The sequence below is a fragment of the Canis aureus genome, chromosome 1 (assembly GCF_053574225.1).
Source record: "Canis aureus isolate CA01 chromosome 1, VMU_Caureus_v.1.0, whole genome shotgun sequence".
Lineage (NCBI taxonomy): Eukaryota > Metazoa > Chordata > Mammalia > Carnivora > Canidae > Canis > Canis aureus.
The window spans coordinates 22813016-22836004 of NC_135611.1; the positions used below are offsets into that span (position 1 = coordinate 22813016).

General features: G+C 37.6%; 1 protein-coding gene across 7 annotated transcripts in view; it reads right to left on the reverse strand.

Annotated features, from left to right (window-relative positions):
* DCC (DCC netrin 1 receptor) overlaps positions 1-22989 on the reverse strand; it is a 1086625-nt gene that overhangs the window by 601018 nt on the left and 462618 nt on the right. The window lies entirely within an intron of this gene.

Sequence of the window (22989 nt, forward strand, 5' to 3'; positions counted from 1 at the left end):
TAAGAAAATCATAAGGAAAGTGCTGTAAAGTACTGACCTGCTTTTTCTTTTTTTAATTCTGCATGTAAAAAAAAAAAAAAAAGAAGAAGAAAAAGAAAAAAATCTGCATGTAAGTGGACCTGTGCAGTTCAAACCTGTGTTGTTCAGGGTCAAATGTATAAACAAAAATGATATAGCACTTTAGCCTATTAATGTTGCAAAGATTTCAAAATGATGACTACCAATGCTTCCGAAAGTAGCATTGTATAAATTGATATACTACCACTGAAAAATAATTTGGCAATGTGCATTATGACAATTCAATCCAATAACTCTGCTTCTAGGAATCTATCTATAAATATATGAAGAAAAAAGTTAGATATATAAAATAATTCAGTACATCATTATTTAAAACAGTGAATGATAGATAACGGAATAATTGTACAACTGATGATTGCTTAGGCAAAATATTGTATATCCACTCTACTAAAAATTATACAACCATGTAAAATTATATTAATACATATTCTTAAAAGTGAGAGAAAATTATTTTTCCTTTTTTTCTAAAATAAGCGTATCAAATATGCAAGAGGAGATTTTGCTAATGATTCTAATGCTCTGTTCAGTGTATTAAATTCAATTGCAAACAAGTCTTCAAGAACATATTGATTTCATGAAAAGATATTTCCCTCCACAGGCTTTGACCATAACTTTATATTCATTCTCTACTCTGTAGGTAAAATCCTTATTATAAAACCTGAGATTGGTTTGTAATCAATAGTAATAAGTAATTTTACAGAACTCAGGCTTAGGCTTTTCATCAAGCTTAAATCTCATTATGCGTGGCTAATGAATGGTCACAACATTCATGAAAGTCAGTTATGAATGTGGCTTATATTTGTTGGGCCTACTTATAAATTGTACTTAATTCAAAGCAAGCAAGTCATTCAAAAAACAAAAAAGCAAACTTTTAAAGTTGTATGATATTTTGTTTTACATCATGTCATTGTTCCCATCCCTTCCCTACTTTGCCTAGGTTCTCCTGATAGCTCTGCCATGAGCCGCTTCCACCACTGATGATATCACCTCATGGAATTTTCTAAATTATTCATTTCTTCACTCAGTGTGATGATTAATTTTACATATGAACCTGGCTGGGCCACAGGGTAATAGCATATTTGGTTAAAAGATAATCTGAGTGTATCTCTGACGATGTTTCTGGATAAGTTAACATTTGAATCAGCAGACTGAGTAAAACTGCCCTCCTCAACGTGAGTGGGCCTCATGCAATCCACTGAAGGTCTGGATAGAGCAAAAAGGCAGAATCAAAGAGGATTTGCTCTCTGCCTGTCTTCAAGCTGAACGTCAGTTTCCTCGTGCCTTTCAATGGAGACTCAGGAAAGGAACTTATACCATCTGCTCTGCTGGTTCCCAGATTTTTTTGGACGCAAACTGAAACACACATCATTTGCTCTCCCAGGTCCCTAGTTTGCTAAGTGCAAGTCCTTGGACTTCTCAGCCTCCTTAATCACACAAGCCAACTCCTTACAATAAACAAATAGTTGACCCTTGAAAAACATGGGGGTTCAGGGCACCAGCCACCCCCTCACATAATCAAAAATTCATGTATAAATTTGGACTTCTCCAACACTTACCTAATAGTCTACTGTTATCAAAAGCCTTACCAATAACTAAGCAGGTAACTAACATGTATCTTATGTTATATGGATCATATACTATAGTCTTACAATAAAGGAAGCTGTAGAAAAGAAAATGTTATTAAGAAAGTCATAAGGAAAAGAAAATACATTTATAGTACTGCACTGCATTTATTTAAAAAAAATCCAGGCATAAATAGACCAATAGAGTTCAAATCTGTGATGTTCAAAAGTCATATATCCTACTGGTTCTGTTTCTCCAGAAAGCTCAGGCTAATATAATCTGTCAACATTCACTGGACTCGTAATGTGTGGCAGGCATCATCCTAATTGCCTAAGGCTTACAATGACAAAATTAACAATGAATACTAGCTTCTTGCCCCAAACAGCTCACAGTCTGGTAGGAAAAGCAAATACGCAAGGACAATACTATATAAATACACTGCGTTATGGGAGCAGAGATGAAAGAACCCTTAGCGATGTCTGTTGGAAAGGGAATAATAAGCAAAGAGCTCCAGAAATGGTGGAACGTGGCTGGGTCTTGAATAATGAAATGGGTTTTCAACAGGTACCGAAGATCCAAAAGGACATTCTCAATAGAAGAACTATGTGGGGAAAAAACACAACAAAACAAAAAGCCTGAAGACTACAAGAGATGGTAAATAATTCAGTAAATGATGGAAAAATACTAAGGCATCTGTATAATTGCTTTGTTTTTCTACCATATATGAGAGCTTGGTATTAAAGAGAGCTTCTTTAATTTTATCATAGGTCATGTGTGTTTGACTACAGAAGTACTATGAACTCCATGAGGGCTAAATCAGTAACTCCTATGTCTTAGTATTACTCCCCTGGTACACGCAGCACTCAATAAACATCGACTAATCTCCATGTTAATGAGGGAAAAAATTAATATCATATTTGTGCTATATTAACATGTTATGTTACGTGACAAATTATTCTATTTTATACTTCTGTTAATATACAGTTACTATTTGGGTAATAATTCACTCTTCCAGATTTTGGAAATTCAGAGGAGAGAAATGAGATTCACGTTCAGCATATTTCATGAGTGAAACATGACAAAGCCCCAATTAATAGTGAATAAGCAGAAAAACTCAGCAAGAGATTATCCTATCAGTTTCAAAGGTTATTAAAAGAAGAATTTTTTGGATTATGATTGTTTCAAACTTTCAATTGAGCATATTATCCAAAGTATTAAATTACCTTCTATTTATCAGTCTAGTAACCCAAATGCTTATTTTATTAGTATCCAAATGCTTATTTTGTTAGTATCATTTATTGAGTGCGTACTAGACACAGTATTAGGTATAGTAATACAAAGCATAGCCTTTATGTGTCTATATAACACAGGGTCTTATTGACGTTCTCTGGCAATATATTTTATTCTCTGTTTGGTAGGACCACTCTCAGTAAAAATGATTTTTTTCTCTCAAAAATAAGTAGCTGAGTCCTATATTTAGAAATTGTAGACAGAGACCAAAGAAAGGAGAAACCAAAATGGAATAAGCTTTCAAGTAGGCAGCAAAGAAAGTAGTGTTAGCTCATTACCTTTATTTCAGTACATAATTGATTAAAATTAAATTGATAATGGCTAAGATTCACATCAAACATATCAAAATGATTCATTTTTTATCTCATAATTTAGTATCTTTGTTTTTCCTCCCCATCAAATCCATCAGTAACATGAGAATCAAGAAACCTCAGCAAAAAATAATAATTCAGATTAAAGACTTCTGGTAAATTTATGCAATTTTCATTTTGATTTGGAAGTACCTCCTGGGAGAAAATTGGAGCTGATGAAATGACTTTGCATGCTGGGCATTTGCTCAATGAAAATACAAAGCCAGAGTATTTCACCTTAACTGCTGAACTTTTGTGGTTTTCTACCTCTTGTACTGAGATCCTGAGCAAATAAAAGCTTTTCAAAGAATTACCAAATTTTTGGTAGCTTGGCTCAAAGTCCCCAAATATATCCATTATAATGAGTCATTCAAAACGAAGAACACAAAAAGATGTTTGACACCTACATTCATAGTTCGGGATGTGTCTCAAGAGTCACCTGCATTAAAGTCCACTACAAGGGTCTGGAATATTCATTTATTCAGACTCTTCTGTTTTGTACTTACTCCCCAGCAATCATTTGGCTGTAGGAGAATTTCAGTAAATGAGAGAATGATAAATCACCCTTCCTGAAAATCTCCTTGTCCCAAATGCACATATGTTACTTGGACTAAGGAGAAAGATGAAAAAAAGGGGCAAGCCTGAACAGTTACAGACATGTTTCCCCCTGATTCTAAGAGGGCCAGAAGTAGGGTACAGGTGTGTGTGGTAGGAAACAAATTATTCCTCCAGAATAGCTTTAAGTGTCAAGGATTAGCATACTTGAACAGTTTTTATAGAATCAGCAGCGATATTTTTTCTAAGTTTGTTTATTGATCTTACCAGATCTTATGAGCTACGTAAATAGAAGCATTAAAGTATTAAGAAGTATGTCTTTAAAAAGCAAAACAAAACACATGGTTCTTTAAAACAACAAGAGTTTTGAGGAGCCTGGCAGATTAGCCTGGAAATGTAGGCAGGGGTAGATAATTCAGATACCTTACACCATCTCAATTTTATTTCAACTGCATTGAGAAATGATTAAAAGATTGCGAGCAATGTAAACACAATACATGGTTGGATTTGCATTCTTTGAAGATTGTCCCGGCTGTTGTGCAGAGAATATTTGTAGGATGTGGTGTGTTAGAAGGCAAGGACGTAACAGGAATCTTAGAACCTAACAGTAGTCTGCATGAAAGAAAATATGGCTTGTGTTGGGAAAGGCGGAGCCCACATGCAGTCTCCAGGCCACACCCAACTGTGTAAGAATGGTCCTAGGATCTTGGACACTTCCTTACCAAGAGATAAAGAGCCAAACCCCTTGTATGGAGTTTACAGCCAGGAATGAGGATAGCTTTCTCTGTCTCAGGCTCAAGGAGTGCTCCTCTGCTTACATGCGTATATCAGTGGCCCTCAGGTACGCTTGCAGCTTTGTATATTGAAGACTCCACAGAGGAGGGATTAGGGTCCTGCTGCTGTGCAGAAGGGGTGCAAATAGGCCACTTGCCCTGTCTCAGCTGCCAGGGGACCCACAAGCCCTCTATTGGAGCTGACCTTACTCTGTCTCTTCTCTATGTGAGCAAAACATTGTTCTAACTAAGCAGCACTTGACCATGTTTTTTTCCTTGGCCCCTCTGATACCAAGGTGCAGCGGGCTCAAGTGTCCGGAGGCCTCCATGGGGACCAGTAACTGGTGCACAGTGCTCTGCTCCACAGCTTGGGCAAGTGAGGTGACAATGAAAATGGAGAAAACGATGAGGTACATTCTGAAGCATATTTAAAAGGACCCGTTGAAGGCTGAATGTGGTCTGTGAAGGAAAGGGATAAATCAAGAATGCGCCCAGATTTGATCAAATATTTAGGTTGTGATCTAAAGGATTTTGTTTGGGTTAAATTGGGTCAAATGTGTTAGTTTAAAGGGAAGTAACAACAACAACAACAAAATACTTAAATAAGAGCTGTGGTACTGGGGTGCCTAGGTGGCTCAGTGACTGAGCATCTGCCTTTGGCTCAGGGTGTGATCCTGTGGTCCTAGGATCGAGCCTCAGTCCCGTATCAGGCTCTCTGTAGGGAGCCTGCTTCCCTCTCTGCTTGTGTCTCTGCCTGTGTCTGTGTGTCTCATGAATAAATAAATAAAATCTTAAAAAAATATATGGTATAAAATCTGAACAAGAATAAGAGATCAGCTAAGTTACTGGATCTAAGTCTAGTAATCTCAAAAATGAAAGGACTAGAAAATGTGATCATCAAAGTTCTTTGCATATATAAAATTATATAATCCTGTGATTCTATCTTTAAACAACGTAATATGTGGCCAGACCTTACATTCATCCACCAACGTTTAACCAAAGTAATCTCATTAACACACTAGAAACCATTAACTATTGGAGATATTGAGGCAAAATAAACATTTCTCATTACTGCCCTAATGGAACTGCCAATCTAGTAGAAGATGTAGCACTCATCAGGCGTTTACCACGAATACTCCAAACGGAGGGCCTAAACATAAGCTTGGAGATTTGTGGTTGAGAGAAGCCAAAAACATTTGCCCAAAGTTGCAAAAATCCCCGTAAATTAGAATTACTCTTTTATTCCTCCATTTATAATCACAAATAAGCAATATTATGACTTACTGAGGCTTTTCGTTAATTTAGAATCATTTACCCTAATTTATTTTGGCTCTGTAGATCAAACTCTTATTCTTAACGGCTATCTAAAATACTATTATTTTAAAGTCATATAACTTTCAAAAGAGAGAAGATCAAAAGTGTAAGTTCAAAACAGCTAGATTTATCCTAAATTTTGCCAAGTTCTTTCATATCACTTTGAATTTTACTTTCTTTGAAGTAAACTCTTTTTATGTATGTTACTCTTTTGGCCTCAGCATTTTGAATTTGTGACAGTCTTTAGAATGATTTACAGATACTTCTACATCAGAATGGTGCCTGAGACACTTAGTGGCATTTTACTGTAATCTCCATCTATCCTTTCCAAAATATGCTATTGAACTGATTCTTAGATCTAGAGCCATCTAGTAAGATGCCATGAAGTCCAAGAATCTGATGTCACCATGAATGATGTATGAGACTCATCTTTAAGGCAATGTCTTATCTGTAAATTTACCAAGAATTACTTTATATAGCTTAAATTTGAGGATCTCAAAACATTGCATTAGTTCCCAAATTTCTTATTACACATGAACCATAGGGAATATATTTTTCTTGAGTTTATGAGATCATTCACTCCCTATCTTTATTTTCTTTAATTCTCCTTTAACAACCGTATGTCCTATCTTAACTGGTCTTCACACGGAGGTTCTGAACACGGCTTTGTACTTTCCCATCTACCTCTTCAGTTTTGTCACCTTCTACTTCTGATCACCTGTCTGATTTCTTTACCTTTTCACACTTCACGAGGGATGAACTTTGGCTAAATTTGTTTACTCTTGTATCTTCAGTGTCTGATACTTAGTAGGCACTCAATAAATATTTGTTGAATGCTCAAGTAAAGTATCTGAACCCAACTCAACTTTCTAGATCCAAAACAAAACTATTTTTTCCCCTTTCTTCACTGGTATCACTGAATTTATTCTCAGCAGCACATATTGGTAATGATCAACTATTTATTGTTATCATATTTTTGTGCATCCCTTCTTATACCAATTAAATTTCAGATTGCTCAAGAATACATATATGAATCTATTTTGTGTGTGTGTGAACATTCATGGTACACAGTCATACGTAGTGAAGACATTGGATAGTACCCTTGTTTTAAGTCTGATCACACTGAGGAATGGTTATTTTTGCTTTGCCTATTTAGTTAAAGGGCCATCAATTAAGGAAATTGTAAAATAGTTGATTTCAGTTGATTTATTTCATTTTAAAATTTTGATGACTGGTCCTTTCCATTACTCAGTATTTTGGTGGTGACTTCAATTTGTGGGGAAATCTCATTATTATGGTGTAGAACTTATAACTTGTAATAATTTAGTACCTAAAGAATTAAATTCTCTTTCTCTTTCTCTCATCTATTTATCTATCAAACTTTAAGGAATTGGATTATCTTTGAAACAGCATCAAGAAAAGGTTTGTAAGCGACTTAATTGTGGAAACAAGATTTATAGTACTGTCTATTTTTTTTTAAGTGGCCACTGCTGATTCTGAAATGTAGGTTTTGGTATACTTTCTAACCCACTTATCAATCCCTGCTTTATACCAATGGCTTTGATGCCAATGTCTAAATACCCTTTCACAATTATTCTATAAACTTCTCAAAAGTAAGAATAAGACTTCAATTCCTTTGTATTTTCTTCTGCTTAGCACAGCGTCTTTGTAGTATGTGCTGAATTGCTCTTGGTCAATCAATTATTGAAAGCCTGATCTTTCATTTGTCCTACTTCTATAGTCTTTCTATCCTCTAATAATTATCTACCATCATTTCCAGAATTTTTAAGTGGTTTCAGGAAAGGGAGTATGAAGATAAACCAATCTTAGACTCATCACTTAAATTTGGAAAAGGCTTTAGAGCCCACATAAATCCAATAATTTCATTTTATGGAAAAAATATGTGAATATACAAAATTATTCATATTAATATTTGATACAAAAATGCAAAATTGAATATACAAAATTAGTATTTTTACTCCACACCAATTATTTTTTTCCCAATTTTTATTAGAGGTTCTCTACAGCTAAGTTCATGTCTATATCTGATTTACTGACATACCTATGTGTATATGTGTATTTATGTACATGCTTAATAAACTACAATGTTTGTGTAGGTGTGTGCCTATATATGTATGTTACATAGACACAGATACACGTATAGAGAGGTGTGTATATACTTACATACACACAACCATAGTCAAATATACACATATATCCCTCTATATTACATGTGAGTTTCTACATACATATGCACATTTACTTCACATAAATTCCTGCAAAAATATAAGTTAATCATTGAAATAAGCAGAGAATTAATTGGGAAAAGGAATCATATTATGATAGCACACTGTTCTTAATTGTTACAAATCAATTCTGTCTTAGATACCTGAAATGACTAAGTTATTTCTTCATTAATATATATGTATTTGCCCTTTAAAAAACACTTTCCATACGTGTTTCTTCCCACTAATTTTTCGAGTTATCAGAACTAAAATCTAAAAAGATTAGCTGACTCCAATTTTAGAGAAATGGCAACAGTCTTATAAATCATAAACTTGTCCATAATACAGATTTTTAATATGATTCGAACTCATGAGAGAAGATGCCTTATTATTCACACCAAGCTGAACTGCTAATTTTCAGAGACAAATGCACCTGTGGAAAAAGAAATCATATCTTTAAATTGTATTATCCACTGACAAGACCACATACTGTTCTGTCCTTGTTGTTAATGCAGAAATCAGAGGGTGTAAATCTCTTCATTTTCCTGTCAGCACTTCTGGCCAGGGTGTTAATGGCCTGCAGCCAGGAAGTTGTATAGGCTTCCAGCCAATCAGCAATGAAACCATTTAATCGGCTTTTCAAACAGGAAGCACAAGTTGGGGAGGTGGGGGAGCTCTGTGCTAATGCATTTAGATGAAAACATATTTTAAAACTGCAATTAAGACAAGGCACAAGAAGTCTTCATCCTTTGTGATACAAAGTGGGTAGAAAATGTTTCATTTATTAAGTGAAAGGCTAATTTTACTGATTGAAAATATATTATCAGCATCTTAACAGATTTGTTTTCCAAGGCTAACCCCAGTCTTCCCCTGCCAAGATGAAAGGAGTCTCATTCTTCAGAGAGAAGCAGCAGAAAGGTCTCCTGCTTGGAAAAACCAACACATCTAAGGGCAGATGGTTTGGACTGGTACAGAGGCTGTAAACTGTCTAATTCAGAGATAAATTGGATTGAACAGTCATGACCACATTAATAATGGCCACTAACAGTTGGAGGAGCTATACAATGAAGTTTTGGAAATGTATCTTTTGACATTCTTGGAGAAAAAAAAAAATTAGGAAGTTGAGACAAACAATTGCCTAAAACATCTTGGGAGAGACATTCCCTGGTAGCCACAAGGATTGTATTATAAAAGCATTGGAGATCACATAAGTTTTAAGCAATTTATTTAAACATTTGTTAATGATGAGAAAGGAAATGACCATTGTGGACAAGTTTTAAAAATAGAAGTTTATACAATTAGCGTCTTTAAGTCTTCATTGCGCAGTATAAAACTCTGAACGTCTTTTCTTTGCCTTTTGATGGAAATACCTTTGCAGTTAAAATGACACATGTTGAGAAAACACAACCTAAAGCTTTAAGCAGAACAAAAGGTAGAAAATAACATGCTTGATTCTCCATTTCTACAAATATATATTAATGCTAAGTTTAAAATGGTAGGGGAAAATGTAGTACAAGGGTAGGCGAGCCTGCATTGATTAGGCTTAAAAGTTGCAGAGTGAGGACAGGATTTAGATAAAAGCACAGAGAATCTACAAAGTCTTACCTGAATTTTAAACTCCGAGTGGGTTTTGCAATACCTGCTGCAAACTGCTGTTTGACTTGCAATCTTGCTTTTCTTTCATTTAACACGGACATGGCTTCACGCACATTTATCATGGCCACTCCCTCCAGTATTAATCTGGTATTAAAGAAGTTTAAGCAAGGGAGCCCTTTTCAGGACCCTTCCCTCCAAATTTCAAATCAATATAATTTAGCAGTGCTCAGATTGCACTAGAGCAGCCTAGGAGGTCATCTTGAAACAGAAAGTCTCTGGCAGGGGTCAGCAAACTCTAGCCTGCAAGCCAAATCTGGCTCACCATTTGTTTTTGTAAAGCCCTCAAAGTAAGAATGATTCAATTAAAAAAAAATATATATATATATATATATATATATATATATATATATATATATATATATTTTATGACATGTGAAAATAATGTGAAATTCAAATATCCATAAAACAAAGGTTTATTGGAATATAGTACGGCCCTTTGGTCCACCTGTTGTTTATGCCTGCTCTTAAGCTAGAGTGGTAGAGTTGTAGCAGGGACTAGATGGCTTGAAAATCTGCAAATACTTACTATTCAGTCCTTTAGAAAAAACAATTTGATTTCTGTCTGTGGTGATGTTGGCTTAGGAGTGCTAAATGAACTAGTCAATTTTATGTCAATGTAGTTGGGAGGATAATCTCCCAATCTGGCACTGTTCATGTGTGTGATTAATTGCATGAAAATGATCGCTTAATACCTTAACATCTCAGGCACACACAGCCCCAGAGGGCATTTGCTTATATTAAATGCAACTTTTATGAAGACAATAAAAGAAGTGAAAGGCAAAAGAAGGAAAACTTTGTGAAACAGCTCTCTTGCACTTTCTCTTAGGTCCCATTTACTCTCTACAGCCACTTCGCTGGTAATCAGTAATGAGTTAGGGACAATGGGGCTGGGCAGGGCTAGGTAGGGGCCCACAGAAGCAGGCTCACAAAAATCCCCGAAATGTGGAGGTATAAGGAAACCAGAGATAAGGGAGCAAGCCAGACCACCCTGCCCTAGGTGTGGGGGGAGGGTGTCTTTTTATGGCAGTCATCTGTGACCAACAAAGAATAACCAGACCCCAAAGAAGAAGTAAGCCACTGAAGATGTTAGCACCAGTCGTAACTCAAACAAAGACAGCACAAGATTCTCAAGGCCACAAGCTTCCCAATCAGTCCTCAATAAAAGACCAACCCTACAAGCCCTCACTGGCAACCCTGTCGGGACCCCTCTCACTTCTGTCACTTTACTCACTCTCCCTTGTCCATGAGATTCGTTCTTCGACTCCGTGAGACCAGAACCAAGCTCTCCCGTATCAGTAATAGCATTTGTTATGGCAGGGATTGCATAATTTTGCAGAATCTGGTATTAGAGAAGTTTAAGCAAGGGAACCCTTTTCAGGACCCTTCCCTCCAAATTTCAAATCAATATAATTTAGCAGCTTTTTCTCCTAAGTCTTCAGTATGACATAAATGCAAGATGGGATTATGAAGTGATGAGTTTGTGCCTGGGCAACAGTTGAAATCGTCTTGTTTGTACCAACTAGTCTACTTATATTCCCATGTATCAAAGATTCTTAAGACTACTTCCTTTTGAAATGTTTTCAGATATTCCAGTACATTAATTTACGTATTCAAGCAGTATCCATTGAGCATCTACTATGTGCTAGATATTGCTCCAAGCCCCCAAGGAAAGCGTAATAAATAAAAGATAAAAAAAATGCCCTGCCCTAGTAAAAAATTATATACTTGTAAAGGGAATCAGACAATAAATAAATAAAACCCAAGTGTAAGAGAGGGTGAAGACTATCATAAGATAAAATACATCAGGAAAAGGGAGTAAAGTGAATGGAAACTGGGAGCTCTGGTGATTTTAGATAAGGAGTTCAAGAAAGGCCTGACTGAGAAAAAAATCTCAAATAGGTGAGGGAAAAGGCCAGGAAGTTTTGTGGACAAAACACAGCCAGCCAAAGCCCTGAGGTGGGGCACACGGGGGATGGCACATGAATGGTCCTACAGAGGATGCAATACTGAATCAGCCCCCAAAGCCTACTTGAAAGGTCATCTCGGGTGAAGAAGAGGAATAAAGTCAACCCATGTTTTTAATCCAAGGGAGAAAGTGTGTTGTGCCATATGAGAGGGACATGGATAGTAGAAGAGAGACACGGATAGTAAAGTGCCAGAGGGACAGTGAGTCATCCAGGCTCAGGAAACAGGTCGGGTTTTGTGACAGGTGGATGGTCTGGACTCCTTGAAAGGATGGAGATGAATCAGGTGAAGGTGGGCAACACAAGGGAAGGATGTAATCAGAAAATGCTGTGCAACACCACGCCACCTGAGTGGTGTCAGTCTGGTGGTTACTGCGAAATGAGACGAACCAGAGACAAACGTAGGGAACAGATTGAACAACCAAAGGGAAGATGGAGGAAGGAGCTAGTAGAATCAAGGATGCTGGGTAAGAGAGTTTGAGCTGAATCTCATAGGCATTTGCACAAATGTAATATTCCATGGCTGTAAAAATGGGGTGAAATACTCAGGAATGGAATAATTAACATTATGATTAATGTACAGTCATAATGTGCAGTTATAAACAACAGGTGGACCAAAGGGCCGTAACTAATCTGATCAATTCAGATTGGGTGTGTATGTGTTGGGGTGACAGGGCATGAGAAAACAGACTCAGAAGTAAATATAAAACAGTATTTGCCTCTAAGTTTTTTAATAATCTCATAATTTTCACTGACCTTACCTTGGAAAATCCCATTATATGTCATATTTGACTGAAAAAGATGACCAAAACTTTCCTGAAATTTCATATTCTGCCTAGAAACAAATACACACACATTTATACACGTACATGTATGCATGCGCGTGCACAAACACACAGACACACACACACTATCTCTTCTTTTAGACCAGTGGATCTTACCTGAGGATGATTTTGCTCCCCCATGGGACACTGACAATCTCCAGACATCTCCCCACCTTGCTCCCAGTTGTGACATAGAGTGGGTGGGAGCCAAGGATGCTGCTAAATCTACCATATGGGAGGCGGCTCCACACAACCCAGAATTATCTGGCCCCAGAGTCAATAGTATTGAGGTTGATCAAGACCAATCCACATCAAGGCAAGGCATTAGTTTCAAGGGTAAATTTGCCAGATAAAACATAGAACATCCAGTTTACTTTGAGGTTCAAATAAACAATGACTGTTTAGTGTAAGTATGTCCCATGCAGTATTTAGGATGTTCTTATAGTAAAACATTATTCATTGTTTATTTGAAATTAAAATTTAACCAGACATCCTTGGTTGTAAATAATAATAATAATAAAATAATAATAATGACTCTAGTAAATTAGTAATGCAACTCTAAATAACATTTAACATGGAGAAAAGGAGTGTAGACCAGTGCCAACATGGATTAGAGAAAAGCTACTAAGAATATCAGATCAATAAACTATAGATCGCTAGGTTCATCAGGACACACACCAAGTAAGTGGCAAAAAAATGTAAGAAAGGATGAAAAGTCTTTCCTTTCACTTTAATTTGTGCTCCATCTCACCCACATGGTCTAACATATTTCAAATAAGCCAGTATGGCCTATGATCTCCTCATCCCTGGGCAGGTGTTCCAACAGAGTGAATTGATGAAAATGAGACAAATTCCTTGCTTTTAGCTTCAATTTGGAGAGAACGTCTTCAGAAGACATTGTGGTCATCTCTGACAAGGCTTAGCTGTTTCGCCTTGAAAAACTGGTAGCAATGACAAGAGAACCATGAGCCTGAAAAATAGAAGCCTCCCAAGGATTTTAAGGGCTGAGCACCACAGCACTGTTAGGGGCCTTACTACCGATTCCACATCAATCGGTGGTGGCCTTTGGCACCAGTAACAACATGAATATTTTATACTATGGCTTCCCTGACTGCGAGTTTAGTTTTTATCAACAGCTTAGATGATACTTGAGACTGCAATTCTCTTTGATACCCTACTATTATATTTTCTGCATGTGTTTCTTGGTGTTTTATGAGTACACAGAGAACATTATATTCAATGTTTGCATTTCACATCTCCGTCTGTCAGAAGAAGACAGGCGGATTGTAATGTGACCGCATTTTCTTTAGTAAAAACTAAGACGAGTTATATTCAGTGCTGTTTGGATGGTTAGGTTGAAATAATGAATTGCAGAGGACTTTTAAATGCATCGGGGGAAATTTTTATTGGTTCTACTAAAGAATAATAACAAGTAGCTTTTTTTTCTTCAGGAGAAAAGTTTCAAAATCCCAAATAAAACTTTCTGTTTTTGTTTAGAATGAAGTTTATATGTAGTAGCAATAGTAACCCATAAAGAAAAGATAATATAGATAGGATCAAAGACTGGATAAAAAATTAAACCTGAAAATTTTTGCTCAGAAGAAATTCATCATTTCCTAGCATGGTCAGTTGGGTTTAAAAAATGACAACACAGGAACCCTGGGTGGCGCAGTGGTTTAGCACCTGCCTTTGGCCCAGGGCGTGATCCTGGAGATCCGGGATCGAATCCCACGTCGGGCTCCCGGTGCATGGAGCCTGCTTCTCCCTCTGCCTATGTCTCTGCCTCTCTCTCTCTCTGTGTGACTATCATAAATAAATAAAACTTAAAAAAATAAAAAAATAACAAAAAAAAAAATGACAACACACCAACAATTGATTATAAGCTCAAAAATGATTTCACTTTTATATTTAAATATCTATATAATATGCCAATGTTGACACTAGTTAATTTTGATTATAAGGAAGTCCCTGTGACCTCTTACTTATATTGCAGTGCTAGAACTCAACTTTTCTGAAAATTTTAAATCAAGTGGGCCTTCATGATTATTTTAGACCATAAAGCAGTTCTTATTTGCCTATGATTAATAGTAACTGGCATATAAGTTAAGAAGATACAATTTGGTTCATCTTTGAATACTGATACATATATTTTTAATATTTTATTTATTTATTCATGAGACACACACACACAGAGGCAGAGACTCAGGCAGAGGGAGAAGCAGGCTCCATGCAGGGAGCCCAACGTAGGACTCGATCCCGGGTCTCCAGGATCACGCCCTGGACCAAAGGCTGCGCTAAACCACTGAGGCACCCTGAATACTGATAATCCTTAATAGTGTTTTGGGTTTTATTCTACAAGAGTGTATTTGAATCCTGATCCACTGGAAAATTGTAACCAGTTTGATTAAGTTTATGGTAAGTGTTTTAAGGGTACGCATTTATAGAGATATCTATAAGGACCCCATCTCCATCTCTCAACCGATGAAATATGAGTTTTTGTCTGACACAGAAAGAAAATACAAGTAATCCACTTATCAAGTCTGATCATGGGAACAAAAAGAAAAAGCCTGGATAAGAGAGAGGGAAATAAAAGAAAGTAATTATAGATCAAATCCTTATAACAAACCTTCCTCTCTAAACTCTGCATGGAAAAATGCTTCATCTCACCAACTTCATTTCACTGGATTTTGAGCTGAGGGACAACCACTTATTAGCAGATATTCATATTCTACTCATGGAAAACTCACCCTTCTCTCCTTCTTCCAAACTTCTATCAATCACATCAATACCATCCATCTGGCAAGCACAAATTTACTTAAGCCGCCTACCATATTCTTAACCTTGTCATATACCCACAAGGCAGCAATGCAATTTAGAAGTACGCCATGCCCTATTCAGCCCTGTTCAGCACGTTGACTGGTCTCTTACTCCATGGTAAATCAAAGGGCTTTCATAGACATGGTATACCTTAATTTGGTAAAACATTCAACAAATGATATACACCCATGAGGTTTATGCACCCAATTAGGGCTCTGCTTTTGGCAGGGCCAGAAGGTTTTAATTCAGATTGAGTGGGGAAGTGGCTCAAATGCTGAAGGAGGAAGTCCTGGAGGGAAACTTGACTCTTGAAGACTAAGAGAATTACGTAATTGCTTCTGTTCATATTAAAATTATGTGCTTATTTGAGGATGGCTTTGGGTGGGACTCGTGGGAAAATGGAAATATTTCTGTAGGCATTTAGAACTCAGTGTGGCATTGATTCCAAGGAGCTTCACAGTATTATACAAGTAGCCAAGTAGCCTATCAACAGGATTGACACAATTTATCTCAGATAAACTGGAGATTTTCCAAAGGCCTTCTGTCATTAGTTATTCTATAAAAGCATAATAGTTTATTGTTTATAGTTTGTATTTCTGAAAATACACTTCACTTCAGAAATACAAACTATAAAAAAAAAAAGTGATCAGAGGAGCCCAAACAACTAATAAAAAGTAATGGAGATTTTTTTTTTTTAAGTGTCCTATAATCATGGAGCTCTTAACAACTGATCAAAGCCCTATCTCTAGGAGCAGTCACCCTATTATAACTATATATAATCGCTAGATCAGTGCATTAATATCATTTTATCTATCTTAAAAATAACTGTCAGGATGACCAAAGTCTGCCTCGGAGCTTTTTACTTAATTACATTTTGCGGACATGTTCAACTTTATCTGTCACGTCTATCACAGGCCATGAAAATCAGGAAGGACAGGGACGAGCCTCCTGTTCCTTCTGTGAAGTGATTAAATATTAGACCAATACCCAACTAGCTGTCAACAGAGGGTCAAACTCTCACATCAACCAATTTCATGATCATGGGGGCAGCCATGCCCCCACTATGGGATATTTTTAACATCTCTAAAATGTAGAAAACAATATTATTATTGCCCAAACTATCTTATGGTTTTGCCATGGTGATTAATCGGGGAAATAACATAGCAATATTCTTTAGAGAATGGAAAGGGAGGTACTTTAATTACATGAAGTTTCCGTCTTTTGAGCTTTGGCTCTCCAAGACCCCCGACAAGCAACACAAGCAAACATTGCCGCCCCCACCCAGCATTCCAGGGGCCTCCCCTAGTGACCCTCACTCCCACTTTTTAATGTCTGGAGCCCTCCTCTGCTATGATGTACACTTCTACAGGAGCCACAAAGAAGGGCTCACTTCCTCTACCTTCGCTGTCTTCCTTTTCAGTTCGAATTCCCCTGTGGGACTGCCCTTTCCAGAAGGGTTTTCCAAGTAGCTACTAACCTCCAACCTGACTTCTAAATTGTCTGGTCTCAAGCCTCAGATAGGTCAGGTTTCAGAGGGACAAGGAACTCAACAGACCTCAAAGGACCCAAAGAAACCAAAAAAAAAGGAGCCCAGGAATCCTGGCAGAATTGCATGCCTCTTTTAAAGAATAAGTCACCTCATTAGGGGTAGGTCTGAGCACCCACAGCTACATACACCTATGCTTCTCTGTGTTTTGAGTTCGAAATGAAATCTGCTCATAAACTGAGTAATACTAGGACTACTAAAATGGCTTCTGCTCCTGAGTTTTGCCACCATCACTGTTGCAACTGCTAGTGTTGCTTATAATGGCCCATAGGTGGGACTGGCGAGCTGACATTCCTGAATTATAATTCCTATTCAAGAATTTCTTTACACCTGGGGCAAGCCATAGTCCATTCCTCCACCTGTGAAATGGGTGTGGTAACTCTGCTCCCTACAGGCCAATCTTCAGAAAGACTGGAAATGATTATTTCATACAGCAACCATCAAGCACTTCTTGAATAGACAACATATTGGTCCTTGCTATCCAGACTACATAGAGAAGAACAATGATTGTTTTGACTAGAAAATCAGAATGAGATTCCAACAATGTACATATTTGTGAAAATAAGGCAAAGTCACTTTAATTCCCCCTTTCCAGTAAGCACTTGGCATTAATTTACATATATTCTTTTAACCAAACAATAAAATGATTTTTTTCCTTTGAAAAATTCATGGCCAACATTTAGTCTAAAAAAGGAAGTTCTAATTATGAGAAGATTATTATTTTCTCATTTGCACAGATTTGGCTCATTAGAGCTGTAATCCTTTTCCTTCAGCCCACAGACTGAAAGTAACCTTTTCCTATGATTCTGAGAGCGAAATTGACTATTTTAACAAAAGTTCAAATCACTGTGACTGGAAGGCCTGACCAATGTGACCCCTAATAACAGCAGTGACCAGAGAAGAGATCATTTCTCATATTCCGTTTGAGGGTCTGCTTAGTAATTGTTCATGGAAGTTACTGGGCTTCATCTTGGTGGCCTCATAAAAATATGATTTTAAATTCGAATTATGCTATATAACATCATGGTGTCTAGCCAGCCAAATTCAAATGACATTCAGTTTATACTTCTCTAATCTCTCCAAGTGCTTCAGTGGGTCATTTATAGAATTGAGTCTTAATGGCTAGAAATTAAATTAGAAAGGAAATATGCATCATGCTTCTACTGCACTAAAATGAAAACTTTTTTTCCTAGTTAAGTGGACCATCTTTCTCTTTTGGATATTTAACAAGAAAAAAGAACTAATTTAATGGAGTGAGCTCATTAATGCTACTCTAGCCCATCCATTAGCATGTGTCTTTAGAGCAGAGATAGCAAAATGTTACTCAAACATGTCTACAGCCTGAATTTACTAAAAGCACTTCCTCACAGATTCACCCCATTAGGCATTTACTTAGTGTTTGTTTTTAGCAAAGCATCCAATCTATTTAAGAAGGAATATAAATGATATTATCCTTTTTTATCTTCTTTTCCCCCAAGTCCATATGTAATGTTGATGGATCAGTTAAACAACAAAATACGTGTGACACAGGAAAATGAAAAGAAGAGGATGTGAAGCATCTTAAACATAAAGAATGCAACCCACTGACATAAAGTCAAGATCCACACTAATAGCCTGAAGTGGAAGAACTGGTAGTGAAGTCCAAAATTTTCTTCAATTTTTACATAGTTTGTTCTATAACAGTTATTCCTAATCTGTAAATCAAGGAACTCTAGGTAAGTGTGGTGCATGCTTTATAGTCACAGAAAGGCACCCACGAATTTATTTCAGTCATTAATATAATTTTCAAAGCACATTCAGAATTATTTTCCAAGAATGCAAAGATACTATTCTCACTAATAAAATTTTATTTATTTTTCCTAAATTCATAATAATGGTTATTGCCATTTTTTGTTTATCTTTGCTTTTTAAATGTATGGCTATTTATTAATGCCAAAAGAATAATTCTATTATCTTAAGTTTCATAAAGATCTTAAAAATATGACTTTGTAATCAAATTATATAGACATTTGTAAATACACACATACACACGCATACACACATGTATTTAAATGAACTGCTTAAGGGGGCACCTGGATGGTGCAGTCAGTTAAGCATCTGACTCTTGGTTTCAGCTCAGGTCATGATCTCAGGGTCCTGGGATCGAGTGCTGCATCAGGCTCCACGCTCAGCACAGAGTCTGCTTGAGATTCTCTCTCTCTCTCCCTCTACCCCTCCTGCTCATGTTCTATCTCTCTCTCTAAAGTAAATAAATGAAATATTTTAAAAATAAATAAACAAATGAAATCAACTCACCCTACCCCTACTCAGCCAGTCCCCACCTTCCAGGACATTCCCCCACACCTCTCCTTTTGGCTTCCCCAAGCCCGCCAAGGCCTGATCTGAGTGCTGCCACCTTGATGACATTCATCACAGCCTAGTAAGTATGAAAGCAGGTGAGAGCACAACAGCTTAAAACTGATTTTGTAACATTGCCTCCTATTTTTTTAAAGACTTCTGTGGTCTTGAGTTCAGTGGTCATAAGCATCTTAACTCATTGTTAGAGCAAGCTTCTATAGGAATTTAGACTCTAATGCCATTCTCAGTCACCATCTTCACAACCATGTGGCCATATTATTCATATGCCCTTTTAACAACGATGCCTTACTGAGGGTTTCTGTACACTTTCTCCAATCACAATAACAACTCCACGGGGCATGGGCTATTACTTGCATTTTACAATGAGAAAACTGAGGCGTAGAGAGGTTCATGAGTCTTGGCGTTTGTCCATAGTACCAAATCCTTGGTAGAACTGGAGCTAAACCTGCCATTATTAATTCCAGCGTCTATGTGTGATCTTTGTACAACATCATGGACACATCCTCACTGACAAAATAAGTCATTGAGTATCTCATTGATTAAACAACATTTTAAAATTGTATAAACTTATACACATACGTAGGACACCATTCTGCTTACTATTACATCTGGAATGTAGAAATTATAGGGAGGGAAGAAGTAATGGCAAAAAAGATCTACTCTTTTAGGCTAAGTCTTGATCCTCATTCAAATCAAATTATTGGAACTGCCGTACTTTGTCGGGGATGGTCTAAGTGAAGATGAAAAGTTGGGATAAGGAGGGAAGATAAATCGAACCTGAAAATGGCCTAGGGAGAGAGATCAGGGAGCAGGAGAGCACTGGCGGCTGGAAGAGTTGAGAGCAGAAGCGGACAGCTGTGCTGCTTCGCAGAGAAGAGCTGCACGCAGAGTGCAAAGGGAAACCCACACACAGCCTGGAGCACGACCCTCCACGGTTTGCCTGATTTCAAGGGGGTGGACCGCATCCTTGTGCAAACTACTTCTTCATTCCGTTGTCAGCATGAGTTGGGGGGCTGCCTGGACTGCAGGTCTGACCGGGGAAGTCATTTCTGGCAGTTTCACTTAAGAAACCCAGGTCATGGCTCTCATTCCTGTGGGGGCCAATTATCTCTGCTCTGACAAACAGAAGCACGGCCACTCTTGGGAGGCCTCTCAAAGGCATACCCATTGTTAATGAGTCAGTGGAAACACCTTTGGATATGAAGACACCAAAGATTCCTTTTCTAGAGTTACACATAGCCCCAAACCCTGCTGGTGGCCTTTATGTGATAGATAACTAATAAACAGCTTCGATAAAAGCGAGTGTTTTGGGTGTGATTCTGTGTTCTCGAGCTGATACTCAGTTAAAAAATGAAAAGAATCAGTAGCTGCCGGCAGCATGTCTACCGTGCATGTGAGCCTAGCAAGTAAATCAACTGCTTTAGATGTCAGATGTCTAGTTAATGATTAAGTAATAGCACTTGACTCTAATTCTACTTGCTTTCAATTTTTTATTTATTTTTTACTCCAAGAGTTGAACATGGGAAGAGAATTTTGTGAAATCTTAACGGTGGATTAGGATAGGTTTAGCCTTGATTTTAATTTTTAATAAGGCTGAGAGATGTTAATCCTGTACCCTCATCTTCTCCATTCTATCCCATAGACACACCCATCCAACCATCATACCAATCGCCCCAAGAATTTCAGACGTATTTCAGAAACTGTCTCAGTTCACTGGATACAGATTTATGAGCACTGAATAAACGAGCAGTTATAATTTGTCCTCATGATGCAAAACAGGATCAAAAGAAGTCAAATCAGCCTGTATATTTAGAGTATTAACCGTACTTCTCACCGGGATGTGAAATTAGAGGCATTGAGCCCATACAACAGCTTCACATCTACTTACGAAATCTATTAAAATTCCTTCTGCCACAGAGCCTAACTTTCAGCATTTTTACTTTACAGCCGAGAAATCCAGTCAACTGAGGTCAAGGAAGGCTATTTGCCCATAACTGGACAGCTAATGATTTGTGTATTGGGAACCAAGATCCTGGCTGCTAGGGCTTTGAGTTTTTACTATAACTCTTGCCTTTGCTCATTTGCAAGAAAAAACCCTAAAGACGGGACTCCTGCCCCCGAGTTCATCAGGCAGCTCGCTTCTGTGTGTCTCTCGCTTGCTCATAAGCCGCAATATCCAGATATGATCGGTTTTGCGTGTTGACCCATCCTTTCCCTGCCTGCTCACAAGACCTGTGGCCTTGGCCCCTCATCCAGGAGCAGTGAGAGCCTGGCATATTAGGATATTAGGATCTCTGCTTCTAGGCTCCGTTAATCATGCCATTTGCTACCGTTTCCTGTGTTGATCAGCTAAGTTTCTGAAGGAAAACAAAGTCCTGAGGAATAGTGATAGCATCACTCCCACTTTTCCAACCTCTTGTCTATTGTAGATTACGTTCATCTGTTTGGCTTTCCTGTCGAAATCTGGACATCTGGTTTCCATGCTGGCTACATACCTAGAAGTTATACTCTTTCATAAAACAGTTACAGAATTTACTACAGTTTTTTAAAATTTTCTTTTAAAGATTGTGTTTACTTATCTATGAGAGACACAGAGAGAGGCAGAGACACAGGCAGAGGGAGAAGCAGGCTCCATGCAGGGAGCCTGGTGAGGGACTGGATCCCAGGACCCCGGGGTCATGACCCGAGCTGAAGGCAGATGCTCAACCACGGAGTCACCCAGGTGCCCCCACTATAGTTCAGGATGAAAAGTTTCACAGGACAGTATTTGGCATGTAGTAAGTAGTCAGAAATTAATGCTGCTTGATTCCAATTGCTGACGATTTTGAGACCTGAGACTCAGATGAATTTCTTTGGCTCATTCATTCACTTATTCATTTGAAATGCTTAGAGAGGATGGAGTCTGTGCTCAGCACTCTGCTAGGCCCTGAGTTTCTGAATCTGATCATCGGCCGCCTGGTCTGCAAGAGTAACATGAGATTCCCAAACTACTAGGTATACCAGCAGTAGCCCTGGTCCTGCTCAGCTCTGGGAGTCTCCTCCCTGTGGATTTTGTCTCTATTTTTGCCTGTTCCCAAACTCCTTGACATTATGTCATGATGCCTCAATGCCTCAGCCTTGCCATTTGATCTTAGGAGAGAAATTGAAAAACTGACATGAAATCAGCTTGACAGCTTGCACATGAGGACTGCAAAGACGGAAACTTCAGGGAAGAAACAAATGGAGTATTTCAAGAGGTTGAATTTTTAACTATAGAAAAACCATCACTGTGTCCTGACTCATTTTATAATCGCTTATAAAATGAGATAATAAATATACAAATATACAGTAAGTATTCAATAAATGCTCACTTTTCAATAATAGCAACTAATACCCCTCATAAGTGATATCTAAGTATACATATACCTATTGCTTACATGAGTTTCAGGGAAAGAACAAAAACTTAAAGATGTTAAAGAGGTAGCCATCTACATATTGAAACTGTATAAAAAATACAAGCTTGATGCCTTTTGAATTATTTGTTTAAAATGAAGTTTTATGTACCTCAAGGGTCTATTTAGCATTAGTGGACCAACTGAGTTCCTTGTATTATCAACATCCACATAAATAAAGAAAATATGTTCACTTTGTACCGATTTGCCTGTTTTCATAGAACATTGGAAAATCACCCTATGTA